The sequence below is a fragment of the Bos taurus genome, chromosome 8 (assembly GCF_002263795.3).
Source record: "Bos taurus isolate L1 Dominette 01449 registration number 42190680 breed Hereford chromosome 8, ARS-UCD2.0, whole genome shotgun sequence".
NCBI lineage: Eukaryota > Metazoa > Chordata > Mammalia > Artiodactyla > Bovidae > Bos > Bos taurus.
Window position 1 is genome coordinate 110775218 of NC_037335.1, and position 23334 is coordinate 110798551.

Sequence of the window (23334 nt, forward strand, 5' to 3'; positions counted from 1 at the left end):
CTGGGTTGGGAAGATCCCCTGGAGAAGGGCTTTGCAACCCATTCCAGTATTCTTGCCTGGAGAATCCACATGGACAGAGGAGCCTGGCAGGCTACCGTCCATGGGGTCACAGAGTTGGACACGACTAAGTGATTTTCACTTCAGTAATGATTAGAAGAATGTTTTTTTTAGAACTTTATGCTCTAAAAACTGAGACTTATATAAAATTACAAATTGAAAAGAGAAAGAATTATTTATAGTATTATTGCCTCTAACAGAACTATTATCATTTTGGTGAATTTTTCCTCCAGCTGTTATTTAAAGGATATGCTGTGCTATGCTTAGTTGCTCAGTCTTTTCTGACTCTGCAAACTCATGGACTGTTGCCCACCAGGCACCTCTGTCCATGGTGATTCTCCAGGCAAGAATACTGGAGTGGATTGCCGTGCCCTCCTCCAGGGGATTTTCCCAACCTAGGGATCAAACCCAGCTCTCCCAAATTGCAGGGGGATTCTTTACCATCTGAGCCACCAGGGAAGCCCTATTTAAAGGATATTTGCATATAATTTAAAATCAAAGTATTCATTCCATATTTCTTTTATTTTGCTGTTATTTTCCTAGCATCTTTAGGGTACCAAATTAAGTATCGATTGATGATAATAGTGATGACATTAAGATGTGGATATGGGTTTAAGACAGACATGCACCGTGACTTTGTAACTGAATATGTAAGAAGGCAATTTAATTAGTGTTTTTTCTGTGTCCACCTAAAAAGCACTTGAAGAACAGCAGAGAAAAGTCGTATTTACTTTTCCTTTAAATTATGATTCCAGACTGTACACAATGCCTGTGGTGAAATCAGCTAACCAAATGCTTATGTGAGAGCAGCATTACCAGCAAGCTGTATCTATGGAATTTTCCCCAGGAGGGGTCTAACAAGGTTGATCTGTTTCTCTTTGTGGACTAATTCACATTTATTATATTACAGTAGTATTTTTGTCTTCTTGACTCTTCTGTTCTTCAGGAAATTACTCCAGGAACTAAATCATAACAGGAGTTTCACCAGAGGACTTATTGTATATGGGCTATGGCAGCAGACCAATTACACCACAGTACTTGGTAAGAGCACTGGGTGTTCATGTTCTCGGATCTTATGAAAATAGAAAACATCATTGGTATTTAGTAGAGTCATCTACGGCAAGAATTTTATTAATGTGCTTTATTCACAAAGCAGATATTTATCAAACACCTATTATGTGCCAGGCGTTGTTCTAGGTGCTTGGAATATAACACTGAACAAAAAAGACAAAAATGCTTGCCTGCACGGCGCTCACTTTCTGGTATTCCTTTCCACATGTATTAGTTTGCTCTGTGTGTGTACTCAGTCGGATCCTACTCTTTGCAGCCCCCTTGACTACACCCTGCCAGGTTCCTCTCTCCCTGGAATTCTCCAGGCAAGAATACTGGAGTGGGTTGCCATTTCCTCCTGCAGGGGATCTTCCCGACCAAGGGACTGAACCCAAGTCTCTTGCGTCTCCTGCATTAGCAGGTAGATTCTTTACCACTAGTGCCATCGGGGAAGCCTGTATTAGTTTGCTGCGGTTTACATAGTAAAGTACAATGGACTGGATGGCTAAAACATCAGAATTTTATTTTTCTTACATTTCTGCAAGTGAGAAGTCTAAGACCAAGGTTCGGCAAAGTTGGTTTCTTCTCAGGAGCCTGAGGGAAGCGTCTGTTCCAGGTCTCTATTCTTGATTTGTAGATCATTTTCTTTTTCTTGTGTTTTCATGTTGTCTTCTCTGCATACTTCTGTGTCCAAATCCCCTCTTCCTATAAGGACACCAGTCATATTGGATTAGAGCCTAGCCTAATGACCTCATTTTAACTTAATTACCTCTTTAAAGACCCTACCTGCAAATATAGTCACATTCTAAGGTGCTGGGGGTTAGGATTTCAACATACAACTTTTGGGGGAACCCAGTTCAGCTTCTAATAGCACATATGACTGTGGTATATCCAAATATTTCTCTTGTTTTCTCATATCCATATCTCTGAGGTATTCGAAATCATTTATGTTCAAGTGTACCACGTAACAAAATGTACCAGGTAACCTACTTGTGAGTGATTTTTTTCTAAACAGGATTTATTTTTATTAAATACTAAATGGAAAGTTCTTGGTTAGGAAGGATTACTCTGCTAGGAATGTTGCTCCATCTAGTGACTGCTATATTCAACTACTTTTGTCAAAGTTATAAAAATGAAAAACGGAGAATTATGTTGGAGAAGGGGTTCTCTTTTCAATAGGTTATTATTCACAAGGCACTATGGAGTCATGGTAAAAAAAATATTTCTTTCCACCATTGTATGTGGAAGGAAAGAGAGGTCTATATAATGACACTATTTTTAGTAACTCTAGTAATATTAGTATCATCATTTACTATCACTACCAATTACTATTTATTTTTTTATCCCCCGAGGAAACCAAGACTGGGTTTACTCCCTTGGCCGAGATCTCACAAATTATAAGTAGTGTTTCCCTCAAGTCTGTATGACTCCAGAGTTTAAGCTCCTAATCGTTCAGAATAAATAAGAGAAACAGAAAGACTCAAACATTTCATAATACAGCCTTGACAAATGACGCATCTAAGCATGCGTCCAAATGAGTACTCATGTTTGCCTTCAGTCTTGGTATGTACTTAATCTTTATCTTGAAATGATGCTTTATTGTTCAGTTTTGCACTGTCATTGATGTGTCAAATGTGTCTGTTTTAGGTAATGTTTATAAAGGACACAATCTACAGCCAGGTCAGTATCATATAGCCTATTGTATACCTTGAATTACATGGAACAATAACTATTTAAAAGCTTGGCATTTTTGGTAGTTTTAAAGAATAGTTTTTGTTTCTCTATTATACAAGTTGAATGGGACAGCTAAACTGCCTGGAGACATCAAGAACAGCTTCTGCAGAAAGCTGAGTTTAGTAAGACAAATACAAGTTAGAAAAGGATGCTTTTGGAATACAGAGGATGCCTCTGTAAATGCATGTGGATATGTCAGAGCTTGATATTTTGGGGGGAAATGTATGTAATCAGATATGCAGGAATTGAAAGTGATAAGAAATGACAATGGACTAAAAAGCATATGCCAAACTTAGAAGATAATTATGAAGCTGTAAGTTATGAAGGATCTTAACAAGAGGGATGGAATGAACCCCTCTTATCAAAAGATCATGTAACAGACAATCTGAATAAGCCTTTATCTATTAAATTAAATAAGTAATAACCTTCTGAAACAGACACTACTGGGCCCAGATGTGGTCACTGGTGATTTCTACCAAACATTTAAGAAAGAAATTATACCAGTTCTTTACAATCTCTTCTATAAAATAGAAACAGAAGGAATACTTCCTAACTCATTCTATGAGACCAGCATTACTCTGATACCAAAATCAGACAAAGACATTATATAAAAGAAAACTATAAACCAATGTTGCTCATGAAGATAGGTACAAAAGTTCTCAACAAAATGTAAGCAAATGTAATCCAACAACATATAAAAAGAATTATATGCAGTTACATATGAAATGGTTCAGCATTTGAAAATCAGTCAGTATAATCTATCACATCAACAGGACAAAGAAAAGTCACATGATCCTATCAACAGATGCAGAAAAAGCATTTGACAGAATCCAATACTCATCATAAGAACTGAATAAATAGAAAGGAATAGAGAAAGCTTCCTCAACTGGATAAAGAACATGTACAGAAAAGTTACAGTGACCGTCATACTTAACAGTGAGACAGTAGGGGCTTTCCCATTAACATCAGGAGCAAGGCAACTCCTTTTCAACATCATACTGAAGTCCTGAAAGGGAAAGTGATAGTCGCTCAGTTGTGTCCGACTCTGCGACTCCATGGACTATATAGCCCGTCAGGCTCCTGTGTCCATGGGATTCTCCAAGCAAGAACACTGGAGTGGGTTGCCATGCTCTTCTCTCTTCCTGACCCAGGTGTCAAACGCAGGTCTCCCACATTGCAGGCAGATTCTTTACCACTTGAGCCGCCTAGGAAACTCCTAACTAATGAAAAAGAGGAAGTGAAAAGTATACAGATTTGGAAGGGAGAAAATAAAATTGTCTTTGCAGAAGACATGATTGTCTGTGTAGAAAGTATATACTCTTGCAACGTTTCATAAGGAAGCAAAAGAAATGAGGAAGTTAAAGAAAGGGCCCAGAATAAATAGTTTCACATTTAATAATGGTGTTTTCTTATGTAGTCAACAATTAATATGTGAATATAAGGTTATTCAGTGATCCCAACTTATCATTTGTGGCTAGTTGACTCATTGGAAAAGACTCTGATGCTGGGAGGGATTGGGGGCAGGAGGAGAAGGGGACGACAGAGGATGAGATGGCTGGATGGCATCACTGACTCGATGGACGTGTCTCAGTGAACTCCGGGAGTTGGTGTTGGACAGGGAGGCCTGGCGTGCTGCGATTCATGGGGTCACAAAGAGTCGGACACGACCGAGCAACTGATCTGATCTGAGCATAAAATATCTTCTCACTATTCTTGAAATCTTTTTTCTTGGACTTTAAAGCATAATGGCTTGGGACTTCCCTGGTGGTCCAGTGGCTAAGATTCCATGCTCCCAATGCAAGGGGCCTAGGTCCAATCCCTGCTCAGGGAACCGGATCCCACGTGCTGCAACTAGAACTTGGTACAACCAAAGAAAATAAATAAATATTAAATAATAATAATAATGGTTTGAAGTTACTGGATACATCATTGGAAATTTTATGGGTGCTATTTGTACACTGTATCTTTATTTTAAAAAACCTTTATTTAAGGAAGTTAGCAATAATTTCCATATCAGCCATTAAGGAATGCAAGCATAGTAATGTAGGATTTGATTATTGTGCCTGTGCTGCCTGTCTTTTTACAGTACAGCATTCCCATAGGTCATGACAGGTGTTCACTAACGTTACCTTTTATTGCATATTGACTAATCTCCATTTATAGAATAGGCACAAATGAGTGACATTTTAGCTACTGAAAAATACTAGCTGCTGCTGCTAAGTCGCTTTCATTCGTGTCCGACTCTATGCGACCCCATAGACGGCAGCCCACCAGGCTCCCCCGTCTCTGGGATTCTCCAGGCAAGAACACTGGAGTGGGTTGCCATGTCCTTTTCCAATGCATGAAAGTGAAGACTGAAAGTGAAGTCACTCAGTCATGTCCGACTCTACCATGTCTTAAATGCTTACTGTATGCCAGGAATGATAGTATCTCCTTTAATCCTCATAAACACCTTGCCTGGTAGTTTTCAACCTCATCCTAAGTTGAGGAAGCTGAGATGGAAACTAATCTGGTTGGAGTCGCTCTGGGAGACAGTGTAGAGGAGTCGTGAAGACCACGGGCGCTGTGGCCTCCCTGCCTGGGTTAGAGTCCTCGTTCCACCATCTCATAGCTCTCTGACCTTGGGCAAGTTATTTAACACCCTTAAACTTCATTTTCCTCATCTTCAAAATGGAAGAGTAAGCGAGATGACCCATGTAAAGTGCTCAGCACAATGCCTGGCACGTAGTAAGCAGCTTCGCATGTGTTAGTGGTTGCTGAAAGTAACTGTATATTATATAGACTTTATATACTAATTTTTATTATTACAATAAGCAAGCAACACCACAGATTTAAACTTAGGTCACTCTGACGCTAAAGCTCCCCCATTTCCCTCTAATCAGCACCATCTCTGTAAGTTTTTAGTCATTGTTGAAGACAGAACCGATTCTCTTTAAATTGCTTAGACTCTGAAAGAAGATGTGCCAGTTTATAAGTTAGGACAGAGTAGATTATGTTGCATTAACGAGCATTGGAAAGGACCCTGATGCTGGGAAAGATTGAAGGCGGGACAAGGTGATGACAGAGGATGAGATGGTTGGGTAGCATCACTGACTCAGTTTTGAGCAAATTCTGAGAGGTGGACAGGGAAGGACATGGAAGCCTGGCATGCTGCAGTCTGTGGGGTCTCAGAGTCAGACATGACTGAGGAACTGAACAACAGCAGCAATGAACAGCTTTCATATTTCCATGATTTTTCACTAAAGTCTTTATTTCTTACTCCTGGGATGACAGAGGCTTTTCATCACAGTCAGCCAGGGATCTCAGCTGATGGAAGCTCCACCTTGACATGTGCTTCCACCATCACAAGGGAAGGGAAAGGGGGTGCCGTGGCTTGTGCACTGTCTCTTGAAGCTTCTGCTTGAAAGGGACACGTGCACTGCTGTTTATGTTTCATGGACGGAAGCCAGTAACTTAGCCAGGTCCAACTTCAGACAAGCAGGGAAAAGTGTGGTTCTCTGGGTTTAGGAAAGAGAGAATTAGACATCAGTGAGCAGCATTAAATGACTACTGAATTTTTTTTTAGTTTCCTAAGTTGATATTTATATTTTCAATTTCTAAATCTGCCCCCACCCTTTCTTATGTATATAGGTCTTCCTTGACTTGTGATGGAGTTGTGTCCCAATGAACCTAAGTTGAAATCGTAAGTTGAAAATATTGTAAGTCAAAAATGCATTTAGTGCATTAGCCCACGGAACATCATAGCATAGCCTAGCCTACCTCAAGCGTGCTCAGAACACTTACATTAGCCTACTATTGGGCTGAGTCATGTCACGCAAAGCCTGTTTATAATGTAGTGTTGTGTCTCATGCAGTTTATTGACTTATGTATTGACAGTGAAAAACAGTACAGTTGTGTGGGCACAGAATGGTTGGAAGTGTATCTGTTGTTTCCCCCTTGTGATTGTGTGGCTTACTAGGAACTGTGGCTCCCCAGCATCAAGAGAGAATGCCATTGCTAGCCTAAGAAAAGGTCAAAATTCACAATTCAAGGTACAGTTTCTTCTGAAGGTGTATCCCTTTCGCACCATTGTAAAGTCAAAGTCCTAAGTTGAACCATTGCAAGTCAGGGATCATTTGTATAGATTCTTCAGGAAAAAAGCCTAAATATGGTTTCAGAGAAACACTTCTCTTTCAGAGAGGTTATATCAGAATTGTCTGGAGACTTTTTCAAGATCATGTGCCCAGACCCCACCCAAGAAATGGAAATTTCTTAAGGTCAAGCTCTAGGTGTGTATCTTTTGAAAAAGCTCCCCAGATGGTTCTAGTTTTCTGTCTGTTGTGACTATGCAATTGTAAACTCATACTTGTTTTCAAGGATTACGTGTAAGACAAATGGGGAGAAACAGCTGAAAGGGTTAGCAAGAGGAAGGTATCTCTGCAGAAATTACAACCTGGGTGTAGCAGAGTTCTCGGCTCAAGCTGAAGCCTTGCTTACCTCACAAGTCAGTGTATTTGACTTGTGGCATGCCTAGGTGACTTCAGGTTTCCATTTATAAAAAGGATCACCAATCCTCATGAGAAGGACCTCACTTTAAGTTTAGGAGCGGCTGCACAGCGCAGAAGCAGCCAATAGGAGCTACCCCACGTCCAAGGTTAGGGATGGCGGCTGAGAGGAGCTACCCCACGTCCAAGGTCAGGGGCGGTGGCCGAGAGGAGCTACTGCACGTCCAAGGTCAGGGGTGACGGCCTAGAGGAGCTACCCCAAGTCCAAAGTCAGGGGTGGCAGCTGAGAGGACCTATCCCATGTCCAAGGTCGGGGCAGTGGCCAAGAGGAGCTACCCCACATCCAAGGTCAGGAGCAGTGGCTGCGCTTTGCTGGAGCAGCTGTGAAGAGATACCCCAAGTCCAAGGTAAGAGAAACCCAAGTAAGACGGCAGGCACTGAGAGAGGGCATCAGAGGGCAAACAGATGGAAACCACAATCACAGAAAAGTAGCCAATCTGATCACGTGGACCACAGCTTGTCTAATTCAATGAAACTAAGCCATTCTGTGTGGGGCCACCCAAGACGAATGGGTCATGGTGGAGAGGTCTGACAGAATGTGGTCCACTGGAGATGGGAATGGCAAACCACTTCAGTATTCTTGCCTTGAGAACCCCATGAACCCCTATGAAAAGGAAAAAATATAGGATGCTTAAAGATGAACTCCCCAGGTTGGTAGGTGCCCAATATGCTACTGGAGATCAGTGGAGAAATAACTCCAGAAAGAATGAAGGGATGGAGCCAAAGCAAAAAAACACCCAGCTGTGGATGTGACTGGTGATAGAAGCAAGGCCCAATGCTGTAAACAGCAATATTACATAGTAACCTGGAATGTTAGGTCCATGAATCAGGCAAACTGGAAGTGGTCAAACAGGACATGGCAAGAGTCAACGTCAACATTCTAGGAATCAGCGAACTAAGATGGACTGGAATGGATGAATTTAACTTAGATGACCATTATATCTACTACTGTGGGCAGGAATCCCTTAGAAGAAATGGAGTAGCCATCATGGTCAACAAAAGAGTCCGAAATGCAGTACTTGGATGCAGTCTCTAAAACAACAAAATGATCTCTGTTCATTTCCAAGGCAAACCATTCAATATCATGGTAATCCAAGTCTATGCACCAACTAGTAACGCTGAAGAAGCTGAAGTTGAACGGTTCTATGAAGACCTACAAGACCTTCTAGAACTAACACCCATAAAAGATGTCCTTTTCATCATAGGGGACTGGAATGCGAAAGTAGGAAGTCAAGAAACACCTGGGCTAACAGGTAAATTTGGCCTTGGAGTACAGAATGAAGCAGGGTAAAGGCTAATAGAGTTTTGCCAAGAGAACCCACTGGTCATAGCAAACACCTTCTTCCAACACAATAAAAGACTCTACACATGGACATCATCAGATGGTCAATATCGAAATCAGATTGATTATATTCTTTGCAGCCAAAGCTGGAGAAGCTCTATACAGTCAGCAAAAACAAGACTGGGAGCTGACTGTGGCTCAGATCAAGAACTCCTTATTGCCAAATTCAGACTTAAATTGAAGAAAATGCAGAAAACCAGTAGACCATTCAGGTATGACCTAAATCAAATCCCTTATGATTATACAGCGGAAGTGAGAAATAGATTTAAGGGACTAGATCTGATAGACAAGAGTGCCTGATGAACTATGGATGGAAGTTCGTGACATTGTATAGGAGGCAGGGATGAAGACCATTCCCTTGGAAAAGAAATGCAAAAAAGCAAAATGGCTGTCTGAGGAGGCCTTACAAATAGCTGTGAAAAGAAGAGAAGCGAAAAGCAAAGGAGAAAAGGAAAGATATACCCATTGGAATGCAGAATTCCAAAGAATAGCAAGGAGAGATAAGAAAGCCTTCCTTAGGGATCAATGCAAAGAAATAGAGGGGAAAGACTAGAGATCTCTTCAAGAAAATTAGAGATACCAAGGGAACATTTCATACAAAGATGGGCTCAATAAAGGACAGAAATGGTATGGACTTAACAGAAGCAGAAGATATTAAGAAGCGGTGGCAAGAATACACAGAAGAACTGTCCAAAAAAGATCTTCATGACCCCGATAATCACGGTGTGATCACTCACCTAAAGCCAGACATCCTGGAATGTGAAGTCAAGTGGGCCTTAGGAAGCATCAGTACGAACAAAGCTAGTGGAGGTGATAGAATTCCAGTTGAGCTATTTCAAATCCTAAAAGAAGATGCTGTGAAAGTGCTGCGCTCAATATGCCAGCAAATTTGGAAAACTCAGCAGTGGCCACGGGACTGGAAAAGGTCAGTTGTCATTCCAATCCCAAAGAAGGGCAATGCCAAAGAATGCCCAAACTACTGCATAATTGCACTCATCTCACATGCTAGTAGAGTAATGCTCAAAATTCTCCAAGCCAGACTTCAGCAATATGTGAACCATAAACTTCCAGATGTTCAAGCTGGTTTTAGAAAAGGCAAAGGAACCAGAGATGAAATTGCCAACATCTGATGGATCATTGAAAAAGCAAGAAAGTTCCAGAAAAACATCTATTTCTGCTTTATTGACCATGTCAAAGCCTTTGACTGTGTGGATCACAATAAACTGTGGAAAATTCTTCAAGAGATGGGAATACCAGCCCACCTGACCTGCCTCTTGAGAAATCTGAATGCAGGTCAGGAAGCAACAGTTAGAACTGGACATGGAACAACAGACTGGTTCCAAATAGGAAAAGGAGTATGTCAAGGCTGTATATTGTCACCCTGCTTATTTAACTTATATGCAGAGTACATCATGAGAAACGCTGGGCTGGAAGAAGCACAAGCTGGAATCAAGATTGCCAGGAGAAATATCAATAACCTCAGATATACAGATGACACCAGCCTTATGGCAGAAAGTGAAGAGGAACTAAAGAGCCTCTTGATGAAAGTGAGGAGAGTGAAAAGGTTGGCTTAAGCTCAACACTCAGAAAACTAAAATCATGGCATCCAGTCCCATCACTTCATGGCAAATAGTTGGGGAAACAATGGAAACAGTGGCTGACTTATTTTTTTGTGCTCCAAAATCACTGCAGATGGAGACTGCAGCCATGAAATTAAAAGGTGTTTACTCCTTGGAAGGAAAGTTATGACCAACCTAGATAGCATATTGAAAAGCAGAGACATTACTTTGTCAACAAAGGTCCATCTAGTCAAGGCTATGGTTTTTCCAGTGGTCATGTATGGATGTGAGAGTTGGACTGTGAAGAAAGCTGAGCGCTTAAGAACTGATGCTTTTGAAGTGTGGTGTTGGAGAAGACTCTTGAGAGTCCCTTGGACTGCAAGGAGATCCAACCAATTCATCTTGGGGGAGATCAGTCCTGGGTGTTCATTGGACGGACTGATGTTGAAGCCAAAAATCCAATACTTTGGCCACCTGATATGAATAGCTGACTCATTTGAAAAGACCCTGATGCTGGGAAAGATTGAGGGCAGGAGGAGAAGGGGACGACAGAGGATGAGATGGTTGGATGGCATCACCGACTCAGTGGACATGAGTTTGGGTATACTCCAGGAGTTGGTGATGGACAGGGAAGCCTGGCGTGCTGCGGTTCATGGCGTCGCAAAGAGTCGTACATGACTGAGTGACTGAACTGAACTGAACTGATATAGGAAGTAGACTAATGATTGCTTTTTCCTTTAGCTTTTCCTTTTCCTTTCACTGGTTTGTAATCTCTGTTTCATAAAATTAGGTGTGATTTTTGTAAATCTTCTCAAAATTGATGAAATTAAACTATGCGTAGCATTCAACAAAGTGATTTTTATTTCAGCATAGTGACACTGTCTTTTTTTGTTCCTGTTTTAACCTGAAGTACTTTTGTCAATATTTGAATTGCTTTCAGTGCGACACTTTAAACCTTAAAGTATCTCCATTTAGACGATCAGAGTACAAAATCCCTTCTGTCCCTGCCACCCCCGACCAAAGCAAACAAAATGGTAAACCTACAACTCAGTTTCAAATAAGCTTTGAGAAAATGGGGCTCTAGATATTTACATATAGGTCAAGAAATAAATTGCAAACTATTTACAAAAATACACAGGCTTATATGTGTTAAAAATCTACATCAGTTCATAAAAATATTAATACATAAAAACACTATATAAAGTTAAGAACTCAGAAGTATGATCTAAGACTTCCTAGGATACACCACTTATTCAAGTCACTGTTGAAAAAAATCAGATTTTGCTACCTTGGAATCTAAACTGTTAAACAACCATTTTTTGAACACTGACAGCACTAACCAAAAAAGGAAAAAAGACCCTCTGTGCACACTACCATTATTTTGCACTCAGTTAAAATATACCATTCCTGGTATTTCCGTTAACACACAGTTAAATCACATACCTCTCACCGTTTGGAAATGACTTTCTGACGTACCTTTGCTTTCATTGTTGTGCCTTACACACGGTGCTCAGACTGTCTTTCTCATGTGAAAGCTGCCATGTTTCTATGGAGCGGCAGTGCAGTGATTAGGAACAGTGTTTGGTTGTGTCAGTGATTTGTTTTTCCCCTTCAGTGGAATTACTCAGTTTGTACTCAGTTAGCAGTCACTGAATCATTCTTAGCTCTGTGTCACATATTTTATTCAAGTGATGAAATCATCAAAAGTCTTTTTTGAGACCTTCTAGACCTTCCAAGTCCCTTGAACTGCAAGGAGATCCAACCAGTGCATTCTGAAGGAGATCAGCCCTGGGTGTTCATTGGAAGGAATGATGCTAAAGCTGAAACTCCAGTACTTTGGCCACCTCATGCGAAGAGTTGATTCACTGGAAAAGACTCTGATGCTGGGAGGGATTGGGGACAGGAGGAGAAGGGGACGACAGAGGATGAGATGGCTGGATGGCATCACTGACTCGATGGACGTGAGTCTGAGTGAACTCCAGGAGTTAGTGATGGACAGGGAGGCTTGGCATGCTGCGACTCATGGGGTCTCAAAGAGTCGGACACGACTGAGCGACTGAACTGCACTGAGACCTTCCAAAGGGGCAGAAAGTTGATTGTTCCCTCAACAGTACCAATGGGAGCATTGGGCATGCACCATTTTGGGACTACAAGGAAAGTGAGCAGCACAGTGGTGGTATTTAGTGGACTTCATGTTCAGAAGAAGCTTCCTCTCGGGATCCATCATGGAATCCCTAATTTGGAAGCAGGTGAACCACAGCACTAACCAGAGCGCAGGGGAAGTACGGAAATAGGAGAGGAGATGTCTCTAAGCCTTGAGGCGGTCTAAGGCAGGTGTAGATCGGCGGTGTTCTGTCTTCGGCATCCTTGCACTTCTCTTATCTGCCCCTCTTGTGCTTCGTAGTGTTTGGTGCTGCTGCTGCTGAGTTGCTTCAGTCGTGTCCGACTCTGTGCGACCCCAGAGACGGCAGCCCACCAGGATGCCCCATCCCTGGGATTCTCCAGGGAAGAACACTGGAGTGGGTTGCCATTTCCTTCTCTAATGCATGAAAGGGAAAAGTGAAAGTGAAGTCGCTCAGTTGTGTCTGACCCTCAGCGACCCCATGGACTGTAGCCCACCAGGCTCCTCCATCCACGGGATTTTCCAGGCAAGAGTACTGGAGTGGGGTGCCATTGCCTTCTCCGGTGTTTGGTGCTAATTACCCTAATTACCACGATTCTCCGGTCCATCTGAGCTTGTCTTCTTCTGTCAAAGCTCTCTTTGATCCAGAATTATCTACGTTCATCTTTTGGAGAGTCTCTGATATTAGAAAAAAAAATAACTCCATTGTATTGCTTTGCCCTAATGGATACATGGGCTTCCCTGGTGACTCAGATGGTAAGGAACCTGCCTGCAATGCAAGGGCCTACGGTTCGATCCCTGGCTCGGGTACATCCCTTGGAGAAGGGAATGGCTACCCACTCCAGTATTCTTGCCAGGAGAACTCCATGGACAGAAGAACCAGGTGGGCTACAGTTCATGGGATCACAAACAGTCAGACACAACTGAGCGACTTTGAGAGGAAGAGAGAATGAATATATGGATTATTAGTAGCCAACCTCTTGTGTTCGGATATAGTTGATACTTTAAAGAGGAATGCCTATTCAAATGAACTTAAGTTTGAAAGAATTTCTTTCATTATTAGAATGTAAAAAAAAAATTCAGGCTGTTTTAAGAGGGCACTTTTAGGGGGTAGGGGTGACAGCAGTTTGGTTATTTTTTGGAGACCAGTCCTGTGGGTACTTAGAAGCCTAAGCTGTTCGGCCTTTTTAGGTTTACTTCCCTGTCTGAAGAGCCTGTTCTTTCTTAAGCTCTCAGTTCTTTCACAGTTCTTTTGACGATGGTAGTAGGGATGTTGACTTTATTGTAGGAGTTGTTTGAAAGGTCTTACTTGTATCTTGGTTACTAGGTTACTAGGTATCTTTGTTATTAGACCTCTGCCTCCAGAGACTTAGTTGAGGAGGGAAAACAGACGAAGGAAAATATGTAATAAGTACTATAATGAAGTTTCTTAGAGGAATTGACATTTGACTTAATTCAGCAAATACTATCTAGGTGCCTGCTGTGTGCCCAGCACAGCCTAGGTGCTGGGGATATGGTGATAAATAGGACAGGCTTAGTCCCTGCCTCCATGGAGCTTACTGTCAGTGGTTCCGGACAATGGGCTGCAGGCAACATGTTGTCAGGGAAGTGGTTACTACATAGAGGTCAGGCAAAACACAGACTTGCTCTCATATTCCATCATGGTAGAGTGGCATTTCATATGAAATGGAAAAGTAGCTGATCAAGTTATCTTATATGATTATATGGGAATATGTACTCCCTGAGCAGGAAGTTCTGGGGAATCAGATAGCTGTTGCCATAGGTCAGTTTAAAGGGGAACAGGCCTGATTTCACCATGATGGGTGCCTTTAATGGCATGGGGTAATTTAAAGCAAGCAGGTGACACATTCACATTGCAGAAGTATTGCTTTAATGGAGTACAACTGAAAGCCTTTATGGGATAGTGTTGTTAAAAAAAAAAAATCTCTTATAGCTTGTAGTCATAGGGCTGAGATAACTGAAAGCCACATTCAGAGATTGCTTCTGTGATTTGGTAAATTATGTTAGTATATGAATTCATATACTTTGCTAGCATTTTATATGAATGTCAGGCTAAGCTAGATTAGTGAATAGTGGGGTTTTAACAAATGGAATAGCAGCATATGAAAACGTCAAGGCTTAGAGAACCCCAAACTCCTAGATTTATCCAAAATAGAATTCTAGGCTGTGGCACTATTAACATTTTGGAATGGATTATTTTTGTGGGGCTGCCATGGGCATTGTGAGATGTTTAGCAGCAGCCCTGGCCTCCACCTCCATCCCTGGCCAGTAGCACCCCATCCCTGAGACACAGCAATCAAAAATGTCTCCAGATATTGCCAAACGCCCACCCCAACCCCAGGTGAGGCAAGGGAGGAAATTGCCTCTGGTTTGAGAAGCATTGGATAAATGTTACCTGTTGTGTAAACCTTGCTTGATGAAACCATGACTCAGAGACAGAAGACCGAGAAGTTGTCTCATGCTCCATCTCTCATTATCATTTATCTAGTAATTGACACTTAACACTTTGTTAAAATCATATTAAACACTTTATAAAAGTAAAACAAATTGCAATTCTAGAGTAAGTATCCATTTGTCAGTGTAAAATGCATAGCTCACTTCACACTTGTTACATCTGAACATACATACATGTATGGAATTAGTAATATGAATTATTTAATATTACAAAGTGTTTCTCAGCTGCCCTGCATCCTGGTGTTGAATAGTATGCTAATTAGTGAATATCACACTGGATACTCCAACTAGAATTTGAAGTGAAATTTAAAAAATGGACATGCAACACTCTGAGACTTTACAAGTATCTACTTCATCCATGCTCAGAGAGGATTTGTCCAACTATTTAATTTGCATTTTCTCTTACCAAAGTGCTTGTGCTGTTCCTATTCCTTCCATAGCAAAGTCTGTCTGATAGCAGAAGCACAACCCACACGCCTACACAGGCTTCAGGGACAGTCACCTTTTATTTAGAGGAGAACGGAGGACAAGAACAAGAGATGCAGAAAAACATCTCCCTGGAGCCCAAATTAAGTTAGTGTCACAACGAGGACCTGTTTCAGGTCACAGATTGCCCTGTGCCAGCACTGAGGACTGGGCCCTGACTGATATCGATATCCACGTGTTCTTTTATGAATTTATTCTCCGTCTCTCATACGCAGGGGGCTCTCTAACAAGTGGGGCCCAGAGGACCAGTTTGAAGGTTGGCGTTGGGTCTTACCATTCAGCGTGTACTGCTTAGGTCATGCCCTTCTTTCCCAGTAGGGCACGTGCTCCACAGCTATCGGTCATTCTGCGCTTCCCAGTTTAGTCTTTGCAGAAAGAGTTCATGCCACGAGGGAGGGGGAACTAGGGCTCTCACTCCTTCTCTCCTTTTTATATTTTAAATCTATTTGGAAATACTTTTATTTTTTAATAATTTTATTTATTTATTTTGGCTGTGCTGGGTGTTCGTTGCTCTGCAGGCTTTTCTCTGGTTGCGGGGGGTGGGGGCTGCTCTCCAGCTGTGGTGTGTGGGTTCTCATTGCGGTGGCTTTTCTTGTGTGGAGCACGGACTCTAGCGAGCATGGGCCTCAGCGGTTGTGGCACATGGCCTCAGTGGTTGTGGCTCCCAGGATCTGCAGCACAGGCTCAGTAGCTGTGGTGCTGAGTTACTCCTCGGCACATCCTGGACCAGGGGTCCAACCTATGTCTCCTGCATTGGCAAGCAGGTTCTTTACCACTGAGCCACCAGGGAAGCCATTGAAATTACAAAAAACTTGCAAAGATAGTATAGATTTCCTGTACATTCTTCCCCAGGCTTCCCTGAAAGATAACATCTTCCATAATCAAGCTGCATTTACCAAAACTGAGACATTAACATGAGTACAATACTGTTAACAAAACTACAAACTTTATTTGGCTTTCCCCAGTTTATTTTTGCTGATGCCCTTTCTCTGTTTCAGAATCCTACACTTCATTCAATCATTATGATTCTTTAGTCTCCAAGCTGTGATAGTTTTTTCTTGGCTTTTCCTTGTCTTTCGTGCCCTTGGCAGTTTTGAGGAGTTCAGTTCAGTTCAGTTGCTCAGTCATGTCTGACTCTTTGCGACCCTATGGACTGCAGTACGCCAGGCCTCCCTGTCCATCACCAACTTCCGGAGTTTAACCAAACTTATGTCCATTGAGTCGGTGATGCCATCCAACCACCTCATCCTCTGTCGTCCCCTTCTCCTCCTGCCCTCAATCTTTTGCAGCATCAGGGTCTTTTCAAATGAGTCAGCTCTTCGCATCAGGTGGCCAAAGTATTGGAATTTCAGCTTCAACATCAGTCCTTCCAATGAATATTCAGGACTGATTTCCTTTAGGATGGACTGGTTGGATCTCCCTGAAGTCCAAGGGACTCTCAAGAGTCTTCTCCAACACCACGGTTCAAAAGCATCAATTCTTCGGTGCTCAGCTTTCTTTATAGTCCAACTCTCACGTCCATACATGACCAATGGAAAAACCATAGCCTTGACTAGACAGACTTTTGTGGGCAAAGTAATGTCTCTGCTTTTGAATATGCTGTCTACGTTGGTCATAACTTTCCTTCCAAGGAGCAAGTGTCTTTCAATTTCATGGCTGCAGTCACCATCTGCACTGATTTTGGAGCCCCCCAAAATAAAGTCAGCCACTGTTTCCCCATCTATTTGCCATAAAGTGATGGGACCGGATGCCATGATCTTCATTTTCTAAGTGTTGAGCTTTAAGCCAACTTTTTCACTCTCCTCACTTTCATCAAGAGGCTCTTTAGTTCTTCTTCACTTTCTTCCATAAGGGTGGTGTCATCTGCATATCTGAGGTTATTGATATTTCTCCCAGAAATCTTGATTCCAGTTTGTGCTTCTTCCAGCCCAGTGTTTCTCATGATGTACTCTGGATGTAAGTTAAATAATCAGGGTGACAATATACAGCCTTGACATACTCCTTTTCCTATTTGGAACCAGTCTGTTGTTCCATGTCCAGTTCTAACTGTTGCTTCCTGACCTGCATTCAGATTTCTCAAGAGGCAGGTCAGGTGGTCTGGTATTCCCATCTCTTGAAGAATTTTCCACAGTTCATTGTGATCCACACAGTCAAAGCCTTTGACATAGTCAATAAACCAGAAATAGATGTTTTTTTGGAACTCTCTTGCTTTTTCCATGATCCAGCAGATGTTGGCAATTTGATGTCTGGTTCCTCTGCCTTTTCTAAATACAGCTTGAACATCTGGAAGTTCACAGTTCACGTATAGTTGAAGCCTGGCTTGGAGAATTTTGAGCATTACTTTGCTAGCGTGTGAGATGAGTGAAATTGTGCGGTAGTTTGAGCATTCTTTGGCATTGCCCTCCTTTGAGATTGGAATGAAAACTGACCTTTTCCAGTCCTGTGGCCACTGCTGAGTTTTCCAAATTTGCTGGCATGTTGACTGCAACACTTTCACAGCATCATCTTTTAGAATTTGAAATAGCTCAACTGGAATTCCATCGCCTCCACTAGCTTTGTTCGTACTGGTGCTTCCTAAGGCCCACTTGACTCTGCATTGCAGGAGGTCTGGCTCTATGTGAGTGATCACACCACCATGATTGTCTGGGTCGTGAAGATCTTTTTTGTACAGTTCTTCTGTGTATTCTTGCCACTGCTTCTTAATATCTTCTGCTTCTGTTAGGTCCATACCATTTCTGTCCTTTATTGAGCCTGTTTTTGCATGAAATGTCCCTTGGTATCTCTAATTTTCTTTAAGAGATCTGTAGTCTTTCCCATTCTATTGTTTTCCTCTATTTCTTTGCATTGATTCCTGAGGAAGGCTTTCTTATCTCTCCTTGCTATTCTTTGGAATTCTGCATTCCAATGGGTATATCTTTCCTTTTCTCCTTTGCTTTTCGCTTCTCTTCTTTTCACAGCTATTTGTAAGGCCTCCTCAGACAGCCATTTTGCTTTTTTGCATTTCTTTTTCATGGGAATGGTCTTCATCCCTGCCTCTTGTACAATGTCACGAACCTCTGCCCATAGTTCATCAGGCACTCTTGTCTATCAGATCTAGTCCCTTAAATCTATTTCTTACTTCCACTGTATAATCATAAGGGATTTGATTTAGGTCATACCTGAATGGTCTAGTGGTTCCCCACTTTCTTCGATTTCAGTCTGAATTTGGCAATAAGGAGTTAATGATCTGAGCCACACTCAGCTCCTGGTCTTGTTTTTGCTGACTGTATAGAGCTTCTCCAGCTTTGGCTGCAAAGAATATAATCAATCTGATTTCTGTGTTGACCATCTGGTGATGTCCATGTATAGAGTCTTCTCTTGTGTTGTTGGAAGAAGGTGTTTGCTATGACCAGTGGGTTCTCTTCGCAAAACTCTATTAGCCTTTGCCCTGCTTCATTCTGTACTCCAAGGCCAAATTTGCCTGTTAGCCCAGGTGTTTCTTGACTTCCTACTTTTGCATTCCAGTCCCCTGTAATGAAAAGGACATCTTTTTTGGGTGTTAGTTCTAAAAGGTCTTGGAGGTCTTCATAGAGCCGTTGAACTTCAGCTTCTTTAGCGTTACTGGTTGTGGCACAGACTTGGATTACCATGATATTGAATGGTTTGCCTTGGAAATGAACAGAGATCATTCTTTCATTTTTGAGATTGCATCCAAGTACTGCATTTCGGACTCTTTTGTTGGCCATGATGACTACTCCATTTCTTCTAAGGGATTCCTGCCCACAGTAGTAGATATAATGGTCATCTAAGTTAAATTCACCCATTCCAGTCCATTTTAGTTCACTGATTCCTAGAATGTCAACGTTCACTCTTGCCATCTCCTGTTTGACCACTTCCAATTTGCCTTGAATCATGGACCTGACATTCCAGGTTCCTATGCAATATTGCTCTTTACAGCATCGACCTTGCTTCTATCACCAGTCACATCCACAGCTGGGTATTCTTTTTGCTTTGGCTCCATCCCTTCATTCTTTCTGGAGTTATTTCTCCACTGATCTCCAGTAGTATATTGGGCACCTACCAACCTGGGGAGTTCATCTTTCAGTATCCTATCTGTTTGCCTTTTCATACTGTTCATGGGGTTCTCAAGGCAAGAATACTGAAGTGGTTTGCCATTCCCTTCTCCATTAGACCACATTCTGTCGGACCTCTCCACCATGACCCGTCCAACTTAGGTGGCCCCACCCGGCATGGCTTAGTTTCATTGAGTTAGACAAGGCTGTGGTCCATGGAATCAGATTGGCTAGTTTTCTGTGATTGTGGCTAGATTTCTGTCTGTCTGCCCTCTGATGCTCTCTCTCAGCACCTACCATCTTACTTGGGTTTCTCTTATCTTGGACTTGGGGTATCTCTTCATGGCTGCTCCAGCAAAGTGCAGCCACTGCTCCTGACCTTGGATGTAGGGTATCTCCTCATGGCCACCACTGTTGACCTTGGACATGGGGTATTTCCTCTCAGCTGTTCTGCACTGCGCAGCTGGTCCCAGAATACTAGAGTGGATAGCCTATCCCTTCTCCAGGGGATCTTCCTGACCCAGGAGTTGAACTGGGGTCTCCTGCATTGCAGGCAGATTCTTTACCAACTGAGCTATCAGGGAAGCCGATTTTGAAGAGTACAGGTCAGGTTTTGTAAGCTGTTCCTCTATTTATGTTTGCCTGGTGTTTGGATTTATCATGATTATATTGGGAGTATGGATTTGGGGGAGGAAAGCCACAGACATGAGCTGCCCTTTTCACTGTATCATGTCAGAAGAATGGACAGCATGACTTATGGCTTAACCTTGGAGTGATCACTTGGCTAAGGTGGTGTGTCTTGTTTCTCTAGTTACTTGTGTCTCTCCATACTGTGTAGTTTTTTAATATCTATTTGGCTGCACCAAGTCTTTGCAGCATGGAAATTCATAATTGGCATGTAGGGTCTAGTTCCCTGACCAGGGATCAAACCTGGGCCCCCTGCACTGGGAGCCTTGAGTCTTAACCACTGGACCACTGGTAAGTCCTTCTGTACCCTAGTCTCTGGAAGAAAATTGTTAAGCCCAAACCATACTCTAGGGATAGGGAATGTACTTTAAAAAAAAAAAAAGCATTCTAGCAATCCTTATCTAATATTCCCACCTCCAACTGTCCATTCGGTTCCTGAGCCTTTGGAAGATTCTGTGATACACGACAATTTTGTTCTTGGCTTTCCTTACTATATTCTCAGTCACTTTTCTGCATTCTAGCCTTAATGTTTTATTGCTATTGTCTCCTCTTCTTTTCTCTCTGGATTTATAGGATTATGAGTTTTAAAAAAATCCCTTTAGAGTAGTTTTAGTGAAGTTTCAGAGGAAGTGAAATTGAAAATTATTGTATTCAGTCTGGCATCTTTGTCTGGAAGCCTCGGGAAACATTTTTTAATCATCAAAATTGACATGTAATCTGCATTAAACATTGCGATCAGTCAAGAAACTCAGTTCACAGCTAGAGAAGCAAGGCTTCTAGTGTTGGTTGGTATGCTTGGCCCTGATCATCAAGGGTAAATTAGGGTTACTGTTATAAAGCTAGCAGAGTCTGGATACTTCCTCTTACATGCCTAGTTAATAAGTTTAACAAAAGATAAAATAGGCTTAGATACCTCAGGAATCAAAATTGGGGTCAGCTGACCAGGCAGAGAACTTTAACTGACTTATGCTAGCCAAAGGCAACCAAAGCTTGAATTTGTAGGGGAAGGAAGTGTGGATCATGAATTTTAAATCATTATAACTAGGCTCAAACACATCTTTGTTAATCAATATAGTAACCATTGCAATCAACACATTTTTGCCAACAAGAAATAAGCTTGTTTATTCCTACAGCGTAATTTGCTGTATGATTCAGAGTTCAAACCAGGGTTCTGTAACAGCCTAGAAGGGTGGGGTGGGGAGGGAGGTAGGGGGGCTTAAGAGGGAGGGGACATAGGAATACTTATGGCTGATTCATGTTGATGTTTGGCAGAAACCAAGACAATACTATAAAGCAATTATCTTTCAATCAAAAATGAATTTAAAAAAAGGTAGATTATGGATCATTATGGGTGTTAATATAGTCATGGTGATTAAATATAAACTCCCTGGGTTGGGAAGATCTCCTGGAGAAGGAAATGGCAACCCACTGCAGTACTCTTGCCTGGAAAATCCCATGGATGGAGGAACGTGGTAGGCTACAGTCCATGGGGTCGCAGAGTCAGACACGACTGATTGACTTCACTTTAACTTCATGATAAACAAACAAAAAAAAAATCTGTGTTTCAGGATTTGACAAACTCTTGGAAAACATATCCTGCCTCCTGCTAGTTGCAGAAGTATTTTCCCTGCAAAAAGCCACTGATATGCTTGAAGAAGTGGTAGTCGGTTGGTGAGAGGCCTGGTGAATATGGCGGCTGAGGCAGAACTTCATAACCCAGTTCCTCCACTTTCTGAGCATTGCTGTGTGCCATGTGGTTGGCATGGTCACGGAGAGGGCTGGGCCCTTTCTGGCGACCAGTGCCACCGCTGCAGCTGCTGCAGTTTGCAGTGCATCTCACCAATTTGCCGAGCAGACTTCTCAGCAGACGCAATGGTCTCACTGGGGCTAAGAAAGCTGTAGTGGCAGAAGACCATGAGACAGTAACCGTGGCCTTTTTTTGGTGCAAGTTTGGCTTTGGGAAGTGCTTTGGAACTTCTTGGTTCAGCCACTGAGCTGGTCATCGCTGGTTGTCTTTTCACCATGCATCCCATTCCAGTTGAGAAATGGCTCATTGTTGTGTAGAATGAGAGAAGATGATACTTCAAAATGACCATTTTTTGATTTGCAGTCAGCTCATGAAGCACCCACTTATCGAGCTTTTTCACTTTTCCACTTTGCTTCAAATGAATGCCGGGTGACTGTGGAATGGTTGACATTGAGTTCTTTGGAAACTTCTCACGTAGTTGTAAGAGGATTGGCTTTGATGATGGCTCTCAGTTGGTCATTGTCAACTTCCGATGGCTGGCCACTATCCTCCTCATCTTCAAGGCTCTCATCTCCTTTGCAAAATTTCTTGAACCACCACTGCACTGTATAGTCAGTAGTAGTTCCTGGGCCTCATGTGTTGTTGATATTGTGAGTTGTCTCTGCTGCTTTATGACCCATTTTGAACTCGAATAGGAAAATCGCTGGAATTTGCTTTTTCTCTAATATCATTTCTATCTATAGTCTAAAATAAACAGCAAGTAATGTCTTTAGCAAAAAAAAAAAAAACATAAAGTGAGAAGTGAGGATTAAAATGATGTATAGCATAACCACATTTATTTAAGAATATATTCCAGTATCAAACGGCAAAACTCAGGGCAAAACTGCAATTATTTTTGCACCAACCTAATATCCACCCTGGCTTCTTGACCACTTGTGTAAGTGAGGACTGTTGCTCTCTATCTCTATTTGCTCTCTTCCTCTCTCCCTCCCTTGTCTTTCATCGTCCTCCTCTTCCTCTTCCTCTTCCTCTTCCTAAAAGACTTTTAAAGATCAGCTTTGAGTTTATAATAAAATCGGGAGGAAGATACAGAGATGTCCCTCCCGCATGTAGGCCCCCGGTTTAACTGTGCTCTGCTGTGTAGTGCTTGCGGACACTGTGTTTTTACAAATGGAAGGTCTGTGGAAACCCTGCCTCAAGCAAGTCTGTCACTGTCAGTGCCATTTTTTTCCAACAGCATTTGTTCCCCTCTTGTCTCCTGTGTCAGTTTCAGTAATTACTGCAATATTTCAAAGTTTTTCATTATTATTACATTTGTTATGGTGATCTGCGATCAGTGACCCTTGATGTTAATATTATAGTTATTTGGGGGAGCCATGAACCATGCCCGTGTAAGCTAATTGATAAATGTGTTATTCTGACTACTCCACCAATTGGCTGTTCCCCGGTCTCTCTCCCTCTCCTTGGGCCTCCTTATTC

The 23334-nt window shown here is 42.1% G+C and overlaps 1 long non-coding RNA gene across 2 annotated transcripts in view; it reads left to right on the forward strand.

Annotated features, from left to right (window-relative positions):
- Window positions 1-23334, forward strand: part of LOC101906903 (uncharacterized) — a 69734-nt gene that overhangs the window by 2333 nt on the left and 44067 nt on the right. Inside the window, exons 2-4 of one of the 2 annotated variants that reach the window (XR_009495706.1) lie at window positions 1004-1098; window positions 2755-2787; window positions 6472-6523. This is a non-coding gene — a long non-coding RNA (uncharacterized lncRNA). Of the gene's footprint in view, window positions 1-1003; window positions 1099-2754; window positions 2788-6471; window positions 21285-23334 lie in introns of those variants that run through there. The other variant, XR_001500940.3, reaches the window with a different exon arrangement.